The sequence below is a fragment of the Equus przewalskii genome, chromosome 1 (assembly GCF_037783145.1).
Source record: "Equus przewalskii isolate Varuska chromosome 1, EquPr2, whole genome shotgun sequence".
Classification (NCBI taxonomy): Eukaryota; Metazoa; Chordata; class Mammalia; order Perissodactyla; family Equidae; genus Equus; species Equus przewalskii.
The window spans coordinates 157933159-157947059 of NC_091831.1; positions in this window are offsets into that span (position 1 = coordinate 157933159).

The window sequence follows — 13901 nt, forward strand, 5'->3', positions numbered from 1 at the left end:
GAAATACTTCATTAAAAGAAGAAGAGTTCATCATTTGCAGTGATTCTCAAATAGGTTAGCAGTTGGAACTCATCCATTCCAGCAGTTATGCCCATATCTACTTTTTGGTTTTATTCCATGAACCAATAAGTGACGTTCTTAGTAGAAATTTTCCCCCCAAAAATAATAGGACTGGGAGTCAAGAAAAGTAGATCCTGGTTTTGTTATGTAAGTTTGGGCAATTTGATCCTCTCTGAACTACATTTTGCTTACATGGAGATTATAATCATAGTATTTATCCTCTCTACTTTATTGGAGTATCAAAGCTAAAATAAAATCACACATTTTATTTGGAAAGGAAAAATACTTTAAAACTATAAAGCACTTCAGAGGTTGAAAATAAATTGCCTGTGGGGACAAGGAGTAGTGTAAATGAGTAAAGCAGATTGGGTATGTATGAGGTAATAGAGAGTGGTGGGGACTGTGGCAAACCAGAGAGCACACATTCTATTTAAAGACTTTACCCCCACTCAACTCATCCAATTATTGCCATGTGGGACTGTGAGGCTGGTATTGCCATAGTTTCAATTTTCCTATAATAGTCAGAAATTCTGACTTTTTTAATGTGAAATCTTCTGATTTTAAAATGTTAATAATTAACCTTTTAAAAATTGAGAACCAGATTTAGCCTATAGTCCTTCAATTGCAATCTCTCCATTATATAAACATATGGTAGGAATTTGGGTTTTGGATGTGCAACATGGTTCTTATAGGCCTTTGAGACCTCTTCTGAAATTCAAGAGTCTTGGAGAGGTTTAACATATTACATTCTTAAAAACTTTTTTATCATATCCCTCCACGGCATTGATTCTCAGGGAGAGGGCCTCTTGCCCCCCAGGGATTATTTGGCACTGTCTAGAGACATTTTTGGTAGTAACAAATGGGGGTGGGGGCAGATGTAACTGAAGGAACCTTAGATAAGCAGTCAGAAGTTGGGAGATTTAGTCCCAATGCTGCTAATGCCCCTTTCCTGTGCATTATCCTCTCCCAGCTGCAAGTGAAAACTGTCTGAGGCTTGTGCTGTGATCCTCGTTATTCCTGCCTCCACACTGCCTATTGCCACAGTCCCTGGCTACTCCACGAAAGCATTCTGCTTTGCTGCAATGCTTCCCACCAACCACTGTATCTGCCTCCTTCTTCATCAGTTTGGCAGCCTCTGTGGGAGTCACTCCTATTTTACTTTAATTGCTGCCCATTGGAACTTCACAGAAAAAAGTGACTGGACAAGGTTCCTCCTGACGTCAGTTTTTAACGGCCTTGACGCTTATCCCCTGCTTGAAGCACTGGAGAAATATCCGCTTTATATATGGCTTCATATGCAGCTGAATTCTGTGGTGGCTGGGACATGTTCATGACTTTTACCCGCACTTCTTTGAAATTCAGTCGTTTATTCTGACCTTAAATACATAATTATAGGAAATGTATTTCCCAAAAGAAATATCTGCTTTGCAGATGAATCGGGTTTTGTGTCCTGGGCTGTGTTCTCTGCTGCCATCTCGTGGCCTCTCGGCTGCCCGAGCAGGTCTCACAAAGAGCCTTCCCGCGAGGTAATGGCGTGTGGCAGTGGCCAGGTTGGAGAAAGAATCTCCTCCACACGCTGCAGGGCGCTCCTCGAATCGCTCCCCTGCAGTGAGTCCACCAGGGCAGCAGCATGCGCAGCCTGGCACGGAACCTGGACCTCTCAAGGAGGCGGGAGGCGCGGGGTCCTTCCGGGTCATCCTCACCCCGTTGGGCCTCTATGTCTGTTATGCAATCCTGGACGTGAGCCACAGAAATCAGTAAACTAACCACCCAGGAGTAATCGGAGCTGACCTCGCCTGCTTGGCCTGATGAATGCTCCGCAGCCTCTCACCACACACCACCTGGGGCTAGGATGTTCTTAATCTCAGTGAGAAGAGCAGATTCCCTCATTGGGTTCCTGGATTTCGTTTTCTTGTCTAGGACCATTTCGTGTTGCTCTGTGTCCGTGCCCTTCATCTTGGCTTGCCCAGCTGGTGCTGCCTCAAGTTCGATATTTGACTGATGGGTTGAGCTGGGCAGTGGCAGTGTGGTCTCTGTGAGGCAGTGTTTCCTATGTATATGGCGGGATCTGTGCACTGTAGTGATCAGAGGTCCATCTCCAGGCGACAGAGAATCTGGGAGACTGCCCTGAGCTGGGTTACTGGCCGCCGACAGTGACTCTGTGCAGGAGGGAAAGCCGGAAAACATATTTGTAGTTGGTGCTAATTTTTTTTCCCTATAATAGTGTGTTAAAACTCTTCCAATTGCTAAAGCAAATTCGTAGAACTATCCTTCAGTTGTTAGCGCCTCCTGTATACTTTCCATATGTTTGGGTTTTTATGGAGAGTCCTGACTCTTTCACACCCTCATTACCCATAACCCCAGAGGAGGAAGGGGAGGAGGAAAAGGAGAAGAAGAAGAAACTGCTGCCTGTGGTGTTTGTTTTAACTTGCTTTCCCTGTATAAAATTCAGGGAGAAAGGCCTCCTTGTATAATTTCCTGGAGCCTCAGGCCAGGGACTGGCTGCTTCAGAGTGTGTGTTGCTTCTCTTTAAAATTTAGATGCTGTTTACTTCATGGAAGTGTCTTCCGTTTCTTTTGTTTTTCCTTCTTTGCCTGTGTTTTTTCTGCCTTATTTCATTTATATTTTATGTTGCATGTTATTCTTGATTCTACTTATCATCTGAATCTTTGGTTTCTTTTTTCTTATCAGACACTTTTCCTGTGTTCTGTCCAGAGTGAATGAGTTGTCTTTGTTGATTCCTGTCTATTTTTCCTTGCCTTTGTAAAATTTTCTTGTTTAAAATGCTTTTCCCCAAAGCCAAGCTCCCAGATATAATTTAATTTGTTTTGCATCTTTATTATGTGCTCCCTTTCTGTGTAAAGAGAATGCTATGCATTTTTAAAGAAAATCTGATGGTTTAGGTAAAGCAAGAAGACTCGAAGTCATGGCATAGGAGAAACAAGATTGATGTCTTTATAAATCTCAAAGATAATTATAGTGAAGAGAAACTGTTCTTTGTGAACTGAAGAAGTGGAGCTGAGTCCAAAGATTATTTGTTATAAAGAGGCAGATTTTAGACCAAAAAAGAGAAGAAATTGAACACCTTTCCAAAGATGAGCTGCTTTGAGTTGGGCTCTCAACCTCTCGATGTGTTAGAGGTGTTTTGTGCGATGCACTTCTGCACTGTTAGGTTGTTGAAGCAAGTATTCGAATATCAGCTAGATGGTTGGAATAGATAGCCTTTAATTTCTTCTTCAACACTAGGATCTGGATTCTCAGCAGTGGTGGTGTTTTTTAATTGACCCATCTATATGCTCTATTCAGAATGACTGGCCCTAGGCAAAATGGAAAAGTAAGGTGTAAAATATTCTTCTGCTGCCTGGAAGAGACTTTATCAACTGCGGCACTACTGACATTTGGGCTGGATAATTCTTTGTTTTGCAAGACTGTCCTGTGCGTTGTAGCATGCTTAGCAGCATCCTTGGCCTCTAACCACTAGATGCCAATAGCACCCCTCCCCCAAGTTGTGACATCGAAAAATGTCTCCAGACATTGTCAAATGTCCTCCAGGGAGCAAAATAGCCCCGTCCTTGAAAATCAATACCTTAGAGAGATATGAGAAGAAAGATTTCAGGAACTTCATGTCTAACTTCTCCGAGATTCTTGTGTTTAAAAAGAAGAGACCTACAAAGACCTACAAGAACCCTATTGCACATCCAACACGTGAAATCTTCCCCTTATGTGTGCCTCCTACTCCCCCTTCTAAGTTTTCGATCTTAACTGGTGTTATCACTTGGACACACAAACTGAACGCTAAATTCCTCTCCCTCATTTCCTATAGCCAAGGACCACATTCTACGGATGTTCCCGCTGCTCTGGAATCAGTCCCCTTCTCATGACCACTACTCCTGCCCTAGTTCAGGCTCTCGCCTAGATCACAGAAAAAGCTTTCTAAATAGTTTCTATGCCTCCAGGCTTGTCCTCCTCAGACACATCTTCCACATAGCCGCAGAGTGTGACCACGTAGCTCCCCTTCTTAAAAGCCCGTCAGTTGTCGCCATCACCTATAAGATCAAGTCCAAGCTTTTTAAAATGGTTCAATGACCCCTGTGATCTGGCCCCTGCCTGCCTTTCCAGTGTCATCTCCCACATCCTCTCCCTTGCACTTCACTCTCCAGTGACTGCAATCTAAGGAAGGTGGCATTGGCGTGCAGCCTTAAAAATTTTTTTAATTTATTAATATGTATGATAAGCACTTCCACCCCATCTTTGAGCTTCACCCTCTCCCTCTTCCTCTTTTTTTCTTTTTGATTAGCCCAAGGATGATGATGATGACAGCACTGACTCATGGTGGGCTGGGTGGAGGTCAGGGCTGTTTGTTGCGCACATTAGGGAGAAGTCAAAACAATGAAAACACTAGTGGGAAGTCAAAGCCATAGCGTGTCAAAATAGCTAAGCCAAAACATCTTGCTTTGGCACATAGATTTCTTACTTCCATACCTTATTCAAGCTCTAGCATCTAGTCCTAGCCCCAGACCAGCCCTTTGTATTGCTAACTGCTCCTGATCCTTTGTGACTCAGCTCCGTCCTCACCTACTTTGGGAAGCTTTCCTGACTTCTCCCCCCGCCACCAAGACTGTACCCTTCAGTGCTGTGTTAGTGCTCTATATATAGTTCAACACTTACGACATTTTACTATAAGAGGATCAGAATATGCCACCCCAAAATATGCTACTTTAGCGTAAGGAGTGTTTTGAGCTGAAGGCAAATAACGAGCAGCAGACTCAGAAAGAGCTCTCTGCCCTCCTCCATCTGCCTACAAGTAGGAGATAAATTTCCCTTTGTGAAGGTCTTTCCTCTCCCTATTCCTGTAGCAGGAAGAGTTATCACCATCATCTCTGAAGACAGGGCGTCGGCACCGTGATTGGTCTGCACAAACCGTACTAAAATGGCCCTTATCCTCCATCAACTCTCCCATGTATTTACTTTCCCACAATTTACCACCCCGAGAAGCTGAAACTCCTTTTCCTTTGTCTTGTCACTTCTCCATAATTTCTTCCCCTCTGTTAAAATGGTATATAATCCCCTGTGTCTAATCACCTCTTTGGGCCTTCATTGCTTTTCTATGAAGGCCCTCTGTGCACATAAAAATCAAAATATTAGCATCAAATAAAATTTGTGTGCCTTTTCTCCTGTTAATTTGGCTTCTGTCAATTTAATTTGCAAGCTCCAGCTACTAAACCTAAGAGGATAGAGAAAAGATTTTTTACTCCCCTATAATTGAAATTATCATTTATGTGTCCTCCTCTGAGGCAAGAACTATGTTTTATCGTTCTTTATAACCCCAGAACCTAGTCAAGGGAATGGCATATAGGAGACATTCAGTAAATGTTTACTGAATGAATAAATAGACTAAGTCAGAAGGAACCTTACAAGGCATTCTACTCAACGTAGAAAATCTTGTGCAACATCCTGACAGTCATTCAGTCTCAGCCAAAATATTAACAGTAATGGTGCCACCGGAGAAAATCACTCAAACACGGCAGCTGGTGCCACAACAAGTTCATGATCTCAAACTACAACTAGATCGCAAAGGCACGACCATAATACTGCTATTGATAGCTCTCCATTTCCACAGCTGCTACTTCAAGTTTGTTACCTTGTTCTCAATAGTTATTCAAAAGTGCATCTGGAAGCATAAATAAATGATAATAACTAAAGGAAGGAAGGGAGGGAGTGAAGAGGGAAGGAGGGAGGGATGGAGAGAGGAAGGAGCCTCAAACAAGAAAAGTAATAAGGTGAGACTTGGTCTATCAGCTATTAATGTATATTAAAGATAAAAAACTAAGACAGCATGGTATTGGCACCAGCATAGACAGATGGATGAATAGAACAGAATAGATGATCAAAAAGAACCTGGAGTATCTACAAAGATTTAATTTTTTTTTTTGAGGAAGATTAGCCCTGAGCTAACATGTGCTGCCAATCTTCCTCTTTTTTTTTTGCTGAGGAAGACTGGCCCTGAGCTAACATCCATGCCCATCTTCCTCCACTTTATATGTGGGACGCCTCCCACAGCATGGCATGCCAAGCGGTGCCATGTCTGCACCCAGTATCCAAACCAGTGAATGCTGGGCCACCGAAGAAGTGGAAAGTGCGAACTTAACCGCTGTGCCACTGGGCCGGCCCAAGATTTAATAGATTTTAATGGCACTATTTCTTATCAGTCAGTTAATTATAAACTGGTTTTTTCAATAAATGATGTTGGACCAACTGAATAACTATTTGCATTTAGTGTTACACTTCTGTAATACACCACACACCAAAATAAATTCTAGATGATTAAAGACTTAAATGGAAAAAATCAGAACCATAAAAATATGAGAAGAAATATAGGTAAATATTTATATAATCTGGGGAAGAGATGATCTTTCTAAGTATAACACTAGTGGCAGAGACTATAAAGGAAAAGATTGAGAGATTTTATATTAAAAATTTTAACCTTTCAAGGTTGGCCCCATGGCCTAGTGGTTAAGTTTGGCATACTCTGCTTTGGTGGCCTGGGTTCGGTTCCCAGGCACAGACCTACACCACTCATCAGTGGTCATGCTGTGGCAGTGACCCACACACTAAATAGAGGAAGACTGGCACAGATGTTAGCTCAGGGTGAATCTTCCTCAAGCAAAAAGAGGAAGATTGGCAGCAGATGTTAGCTCAGAGCAAATCTTCCTCAGCAAAAAGAAAAAAAAGAAATTTCAAACTTTCTGTGCAAAAAAATCATGATAAAGGTAAAGTTTAAATGAAAAGTTAAGAAGGGATGACAGAGAGGAACAGGTAGCTAAAAGACTGTTAGCATTAATATCGAAAAGAATAGAAAAACTGATAAAGACAAAACAGCCAATTTACCAAAAATAAAGAAATGTAAATGCTCACTAAATCTATGAGAGATGATTTATATTCATAGTAGTTATATACATGCAATTTAAAACAGTAAGGTGCCATTTTGGGCCAATAACCTTACTAACAATTTTAAATGCATAAGATCCATTGTTGATGAGTATGCAAGGAAGTCGGTACTTTATTATACCTCTGATGAAACTGTAAATTGGTACAATGGTAATGAAAATCAATTTAACATCTTGTAGCTACAGGTTAAGGATTGCCTACCCTTGGCCTAGCAATTCTGTTCTTCTTCGTTTTTTTGAGGTAACATTGGTTTATAATATTATATAAATTTCAGGTGTACATCATTATATTTAGACTTCTATATAGACTATATCTATACAGCACCAAAAGTGTAGTTTCCATCCGTCACCATACAAAGGTGCCCTTTTACCCCCTTTACCCACCCCCCCACCTCCCTTCCCCTCTGGTAACCACCGATCCATGTATCTATGTGTTTGTTTATTGTTGTTGTTGTTGTTTTATCTTCCACATATGAGTGAAATCATACTGTATTTGGCTTTCTCCATCTGACGTACTTTGTTTAGCATAATACCTTCAGGGTCCATCCATGTTGTCACAAATGGCCAACTTTCATCTTTTTTATGACTGAGTAGTATTCCAGTGTGTGTATATATACCACATCTTCTTTATTCATTCATCCATTGACAGGCACTTAGGTTGTTTCCAAGTGTTGGATATTGTGAATAACGCTGCACCAAACATAGGGGTATATATATCTTTTCAAAGTAGTGTTTTTGTGTTCTTTAGATAAATACCCAGAAGTGGAATGGTTGGATCAAATGGTAGTTCTATTCTTAATTGTTAGAGGAATCTCCATACTGTTTTCCAGAGTGGCTGCACCAGTTTGCATTCCCACCAGCAGTATATGAAGGTTCCTTTTTCTCCACATCCTCTCCAACACTTGTTATTTCTTGTCCTTTTAATAATAGCCATTCTGATGGATGTGAGGTGATATATCATTGTGGTTTTGATTTGCATTTCCCTAATAATTAGTGATGTTGAACATCTTTTTATGTGCCTGTTGGCCATCTGTATATCTTGTTTGGAAAAATGTCTGTTCAGATCCTCTGCCCATTTTTCAGTTGAGTTGTTTGTTTTTTTGTTGTTGAGTTGTATGAGTTCTTTATATATTTTGGATATTAACGCTTTATCAGATATATGATTTGCAAATATCTTTTCCGAATTGGTAGTTTATCTTTTCATTTTGTTGATGGTTTCTTTTGCCATGCAGAAGCATTTTAGTTTGATAATCCCCTTTGTTTATTTTATTCTTTTGTTTTCCTTGCCTGAGGAGACATATTCAAAAAGACACTGCTAAGATCGATATCAAAGAGCATACTGCCTATGTTTTCTTCTAGGAGTTTTATGGTCTTACATTCAAGTCTTTAATCCATTTTGAGTTAATTTTTGTGTATGGTGTAAGATAGTGGCCTACTTTCATTCTTTCACATGACTGTCCAGTCTTCCCAACACCATTCATTGAAGAGACTTCCCTTTCTCCGTTGTATGTTCTTGTCTTTGTCAAAATTAGCTGTCCATAAATGTGTGGGTTTATTTCTGCACTCGGAATTCTGTTCCACTGATCTGTATGTCTATTTTTCTACCAGTACCATGCTGTTTTGATTACTATAGCTTTGTAGTATATTTTGAAATCAGGGAGTGTGATGCCTCCAGCTTTGTTCTTTTTTCTCAGGATTGCTTTGGCGATTCAGGGTCTTTTGTTGTTCCATGTATGTTTTAGAATTCTTTGTTCTATTTCTGTGAAAAATGTTGTTGGGACTTTGATAGGGATTGCTTTGAATCTGTAGATGGCTTTAGGTAGTATGGACATTTTAACTATGTTAATTCTTCCACTCCATGAGTGTGGAATATCTTTCCATTTCTTTGTGTCTTCTTCAATTTCTTTCAAGAATGTTTTATAGTTTTAGTGTACAGGTCTTTCATCTCCTTGGTTAAATTTATTCCTATGTATTTTATTCTGTTTATTGCAGTTGTAAAAGGGATTGTATGCTTGATTTCTCTTTCTGCTATTTCATTGTTAGTGTATAGAAATGCCACTGATTTTTGTGTGTTGATTTTGTACCCTGGAACTTTACTGTATTCGTTTATTATTTCTATCAGCTTTTTGGTGGATTCCTTAGGGTTTTCTATATATAAAATTATGTCATCTACAAAGAGTAACAGTTTTACTTCTTCCTTTCCAGTTTTGATCCCTTTTATTTCTTTTTCTTGCTTAAATGTTCTGGCTAGGACGTCCAATACTATGTTGAATAAGAGTGGTGAAAGTGGGCATCCTTGTGTTTTTCCTGTTCTTAGAGGGATAGCTTTCAGTTTTTCACCATTGAGTATGATGTTAGCTGTGGGTTTGTCATATATGGCTTTTATTATGTTGAGGTACTTTCCTTCGATACTCATTTTAATCAGAGTTTTTATCATACCTTGATGCTGAATCTTGTCAAATGCTTTCTCTGCATCTATTGAGATGACTGATGTGGATTAAGGCTGCCCCAGCTAGAGAAGCCCAAGGTGACCTGGCCTACATGCCAAACTATACAACCCAGTGGACTTTTTTTATGGTATGAATTAGGACTGCCCCAGGGAGAGAAGCCCAGGGCATCCTCACCTGCACGCCGATCTATATGGCCAGATTCGTATCTAAAGTTATATGACCGCACAATAACCAGACCCCATCTGCACTGAAATCATTTAATGACTTTTTACATCATCTTTTCTTTTTTCCAGTAAAAATAAGTCATGTACCCATGCCTTATAAAATTAGCTCTAACCCTCAACTCAGAGCAGCAGCAGGAGTTCTGACCGCCCGTGGGTCCTGTCCCCATGCACCAGCTCTGCCTGCCCATGGGTCCTGTCCCCATGCCAGCGGGGGCAGCAGCAGCTGCTCTGCCTGCCCATGGGTCCTGTCCCCATGCTATTCCACACTATTCTCTAAATAAAAGAGCACTACTGCCAGATCTTGAGAGTCTAAGAAATCTTTCTTTCAACTCCTCGGCTCACCGACCCCGCATCAATGACCATGTGATTTTTGTTCTTCATTTTGTTTAATGTGGTGTATCATGTTGATTGATTTGTGGATGTTGAACTGTCCTTGCATCCTTGGAAGAAATCTCACTTGATAGTTGTGTATGATCTTTTTAATGTATTGTTGTATTGATTTGCTAATATTTTGTTGAAGATTTTTGCATCTGTGTTCACCAGGAATAGTGGCCTGTAATTTCCCTTTTTTGTGTTTTCCTTGTCTGGTTTTGGTATCAGGATAATGTTGGCCTCGTAGAGTGAGTTAGGAAGCCTCCCCTCCTCTTCAATTTTTTTGGAAGAGTTTGAAAAGGGGAGGTATTAAATATTCTTTGAATGTTTGGTAGAATTCACTGGGGAAGCTGTCTGGTCCTGGACTTTTGCTTTTTGGGGGAGTTTTGATGACTATTTCAATCTCCTTACTAGTGATTGGTCTATTCAGATTCTCTATTTCTTCCTTAGTTTTGGAAGTTTGTATAATTCTAAGAATTTATCCATTTCTTCTAGATTGTCCAATTTGTTGGCATAACAACTTGAATCTATAGGTTAAGAATTGCCTACGCTTGGCCCAGCAGTTCTGCTTCTAGGTATTTTTCTCAGGAATACTCTTGGACATGTGTAAGGAGTTACTTATTGAAATGTTCATTGCAGAATTAATTTTAAAAATTTAAAAATGCAAACAGTCTAAATATCCAACAGTAAGGTAATTGATTTTTCAAGTATAATACACCTAGAGAATGAGATATTATACTACATTATACTCGTATAAAAATGATAAAGAGTAAAAGATGTCCATGGTATATTTTTAAGCAAAAAAAAGCAGCACATTGCATCCAATTAAAAAATAAGCAAAAGACGTGAACAGACGTTTCTTCAAAAAAGATTTACAAATGGCCAAGAAGCATCTGAAAATGATGCTGAGCATGCTTACTCATTAGGGAAAAGCAATTCAAAACTACAAGATACCACTTTACCACTTTATCCTAGGAGTAGATATCTAAAGAAAAAAAAATTTTAAATAACAAATGGAAAATAACAAGTGTTGGCAAAAATGTGGAGAAATTGGAACTCTCATATATTGCTGATAGGAATGTGAAATGGTACCGCTGCTGTGGAAAATAGTTTGGTGGTTCCTCAACAGGTTAAACATAGAATTACATTATGATCCAGAAATTCCACTCATAGGTATATACCAACCAGGCGTTCAAACAAAACACAGCACATGAATGTTCATTGCAGCTGTAGGGGAGGAAGACATTTCCTCTATCCAAAGTGGGTTCATCTGGCCGGAGAACGAATTAAATTCACATGAGACAGAATAGCAAGAGAAAATTAAACAAAGCTTTATGAGGACCATGGCCCGGGGCCTTTCTTCTCGAAGGAAGAAAGGGCACCGAAGAAGTGGGGTGTACATAGTGGTGATATACCCCCAAACAGGATGTTTCACATATGATTAAAATGTCCCTCCCACAATAGTCACAAGATTGCTTTGTTGGCACAGTGCTTGATGGACACAGCAGGAGGCAAGTCTATTGTCTTGAGCTGGGTGGTCACAGGTGAGCGCAGCAATTAGTTCCTGGCCTAAGGAAAGATGCTTAATCCTGAAGGAAATGCCAACATTGGGAGGGGGAGGGAAGTCAGTTACAGGAGGCTACCAGAGAAGCACAATAAACAAATGCAGATTTAAGTCCTTGCCTTCCCCATTGATTAAGAGTTTCCAGAGATATCTTTACAGATGGAGAGTTCCTTTACAATGTAAATGTCTCTTACAAAGGGTAAGTAAATTCTGCTTTTCAGTTGCTTTCCTGTCTGCAAAGTAACTAGCCTCAAATAATCATCATGCCAAAGAGACATATCTTGGGGTGGCCAATTCCAGTCCCCACACAGCACTATTTGCAGTAGCCAAAAGACGGAAACAACTCAAATGCCTATCAGCTGATGAATGGATAAACAAAATGTGGTATATATCCACATGATGGAATATTTCTTATTCCACCATGCTACACCATGGATGAACTCGTAAAATATTATACTAAGTGAAAGAAGCTAGACACAAATGGCCACATATTGTATGATTCCATTTATCTGAACTATCCAGAATAGGCAAATCCATAGAAACAGAAAGTATAATCATGGTTGGCAAGGGCTGGGGGAAGGAGAGAATGGGGAAAAACTGCTTGTTAGCTACAGAGTTTCCTTTTGTGACACTGGAAATGTTCCAGAACTATGTAGTGGTGATGGTTGCACAACACTGTGAATGTACTAAATGCCACTGAATTTGTACACTTTAAAATAGTTAAAATGGTGAATTTTATGTTATGTGAATTTTACAATAAAAAAAATTACAAAACAGTAGTTATAGTTGGTTTTGTTTTTCTAGAAATATACGCATAGAAAAAAGTGTGGAAAGATAAATATCACATTACTCTGGTTGTCCATGGGTGGTCATTTAGGACTAACATTCTAATTTTTGCACAATAATCCTCGATTACTTGAGTCTTTTTAAAAATACATTGTAGAATAATAATTAACAAAATAGAGGACGTAATTCATTATATATTCATATATCATTAAACCATAATAGTATACTTGAATGACCTCAATTTTATTGTAAAAATACACAAATTACTTAGAAAAAAACCTACTGGAAATATATATGCCAACACATTAATGATTATATTTCAGTGGGGTGATTATAGGTGAATTTTATTCACTTTTTAAAAAATAATTTTTTAAATTCCTCTGGTGAATATATATTACTTTCATAGTCTAGGTTTTAAAAAGTTTTCCTTACATTGAGCCCAAAACTCTTCTTACTTGTTAAATGAAACCTTTAGTTGGGGAAAAATTGAAAGATGGAGTTTTAAAGGTAAATAACATCATAGAATCTGGAAACTATTAAAATGAAGGAGAAAGAAGGAGGAGGAAGAGCATGTTTAGAGAGACCAGTAAGCATATGATTAGAAAGAAAAAACCTCCTACATAGCTAACTGAGTCAAAGATGTTACTGTTGTAGGGGAGTACTTTCAAAAAAGAAAAGGCGAGCAAAGAGAAGAGAATGAGGATACAACAAAATCGTATTGAAAGGTACAGAATAGAAGTGGCTTTTGTAATAGAGTGAAACAAACAATGCCAGTGAGTTTAAAAAGAACTCAGGGAAGGAATTAGAAAACTGTTGTCCAAGCCTGTGACCTCTGATTACAGCTTGCCACAGGATTGTAGGACAGATAGGCTGCAGATGTGGTTTGTGTTCCTGAAAAGGCCTTCAGAAGGGACCTGAGAAAACAGCAGTCACGAGCAATCATGTAGCATTATAATAATAATACTTTCATTTCTAATAATATTTATGTATACCTTTGTCATGCTTACTGTGTGCTCGACACTGTCTTAAGCACTTACAGTGTTTTTAATTAATTTAATCCTCACAATACCCCTAAGAAGCAGGCACTATCATCCTTGTTTTACAGATAAGAGAAATGAAGCACAGGAAGGTTAAGTAATGTCACACAGCTGGTAAGTGAAAGAGCCAATTCATATCCGAGAGTCCTTACTCTAGAGTTGATGCACTTAATCACTCTGTTACATCACCTCTATGGCCAAAACATCCCCTCCAACAGTGATTCACAAAGGGTAATCCTTTCAGGAAGTCTGGGAGGTCAAAGCTATTTTCATAATAATACTAAGGTTTTTTGGGAGGTGTTTTGGGGTTTGTTTGGGTTTGGGTTTTTTTTCTTTTTTTTTTTTTTTTTTTTTGCCTTTTCATTTTCATTCTCTTGTGAGTATACAGAGAAGTTTTCCAGAGGCTACAGGAAGTGTGATGACATCATCACTTTAATGGCTAATAGAAAATGTCTTTGTAT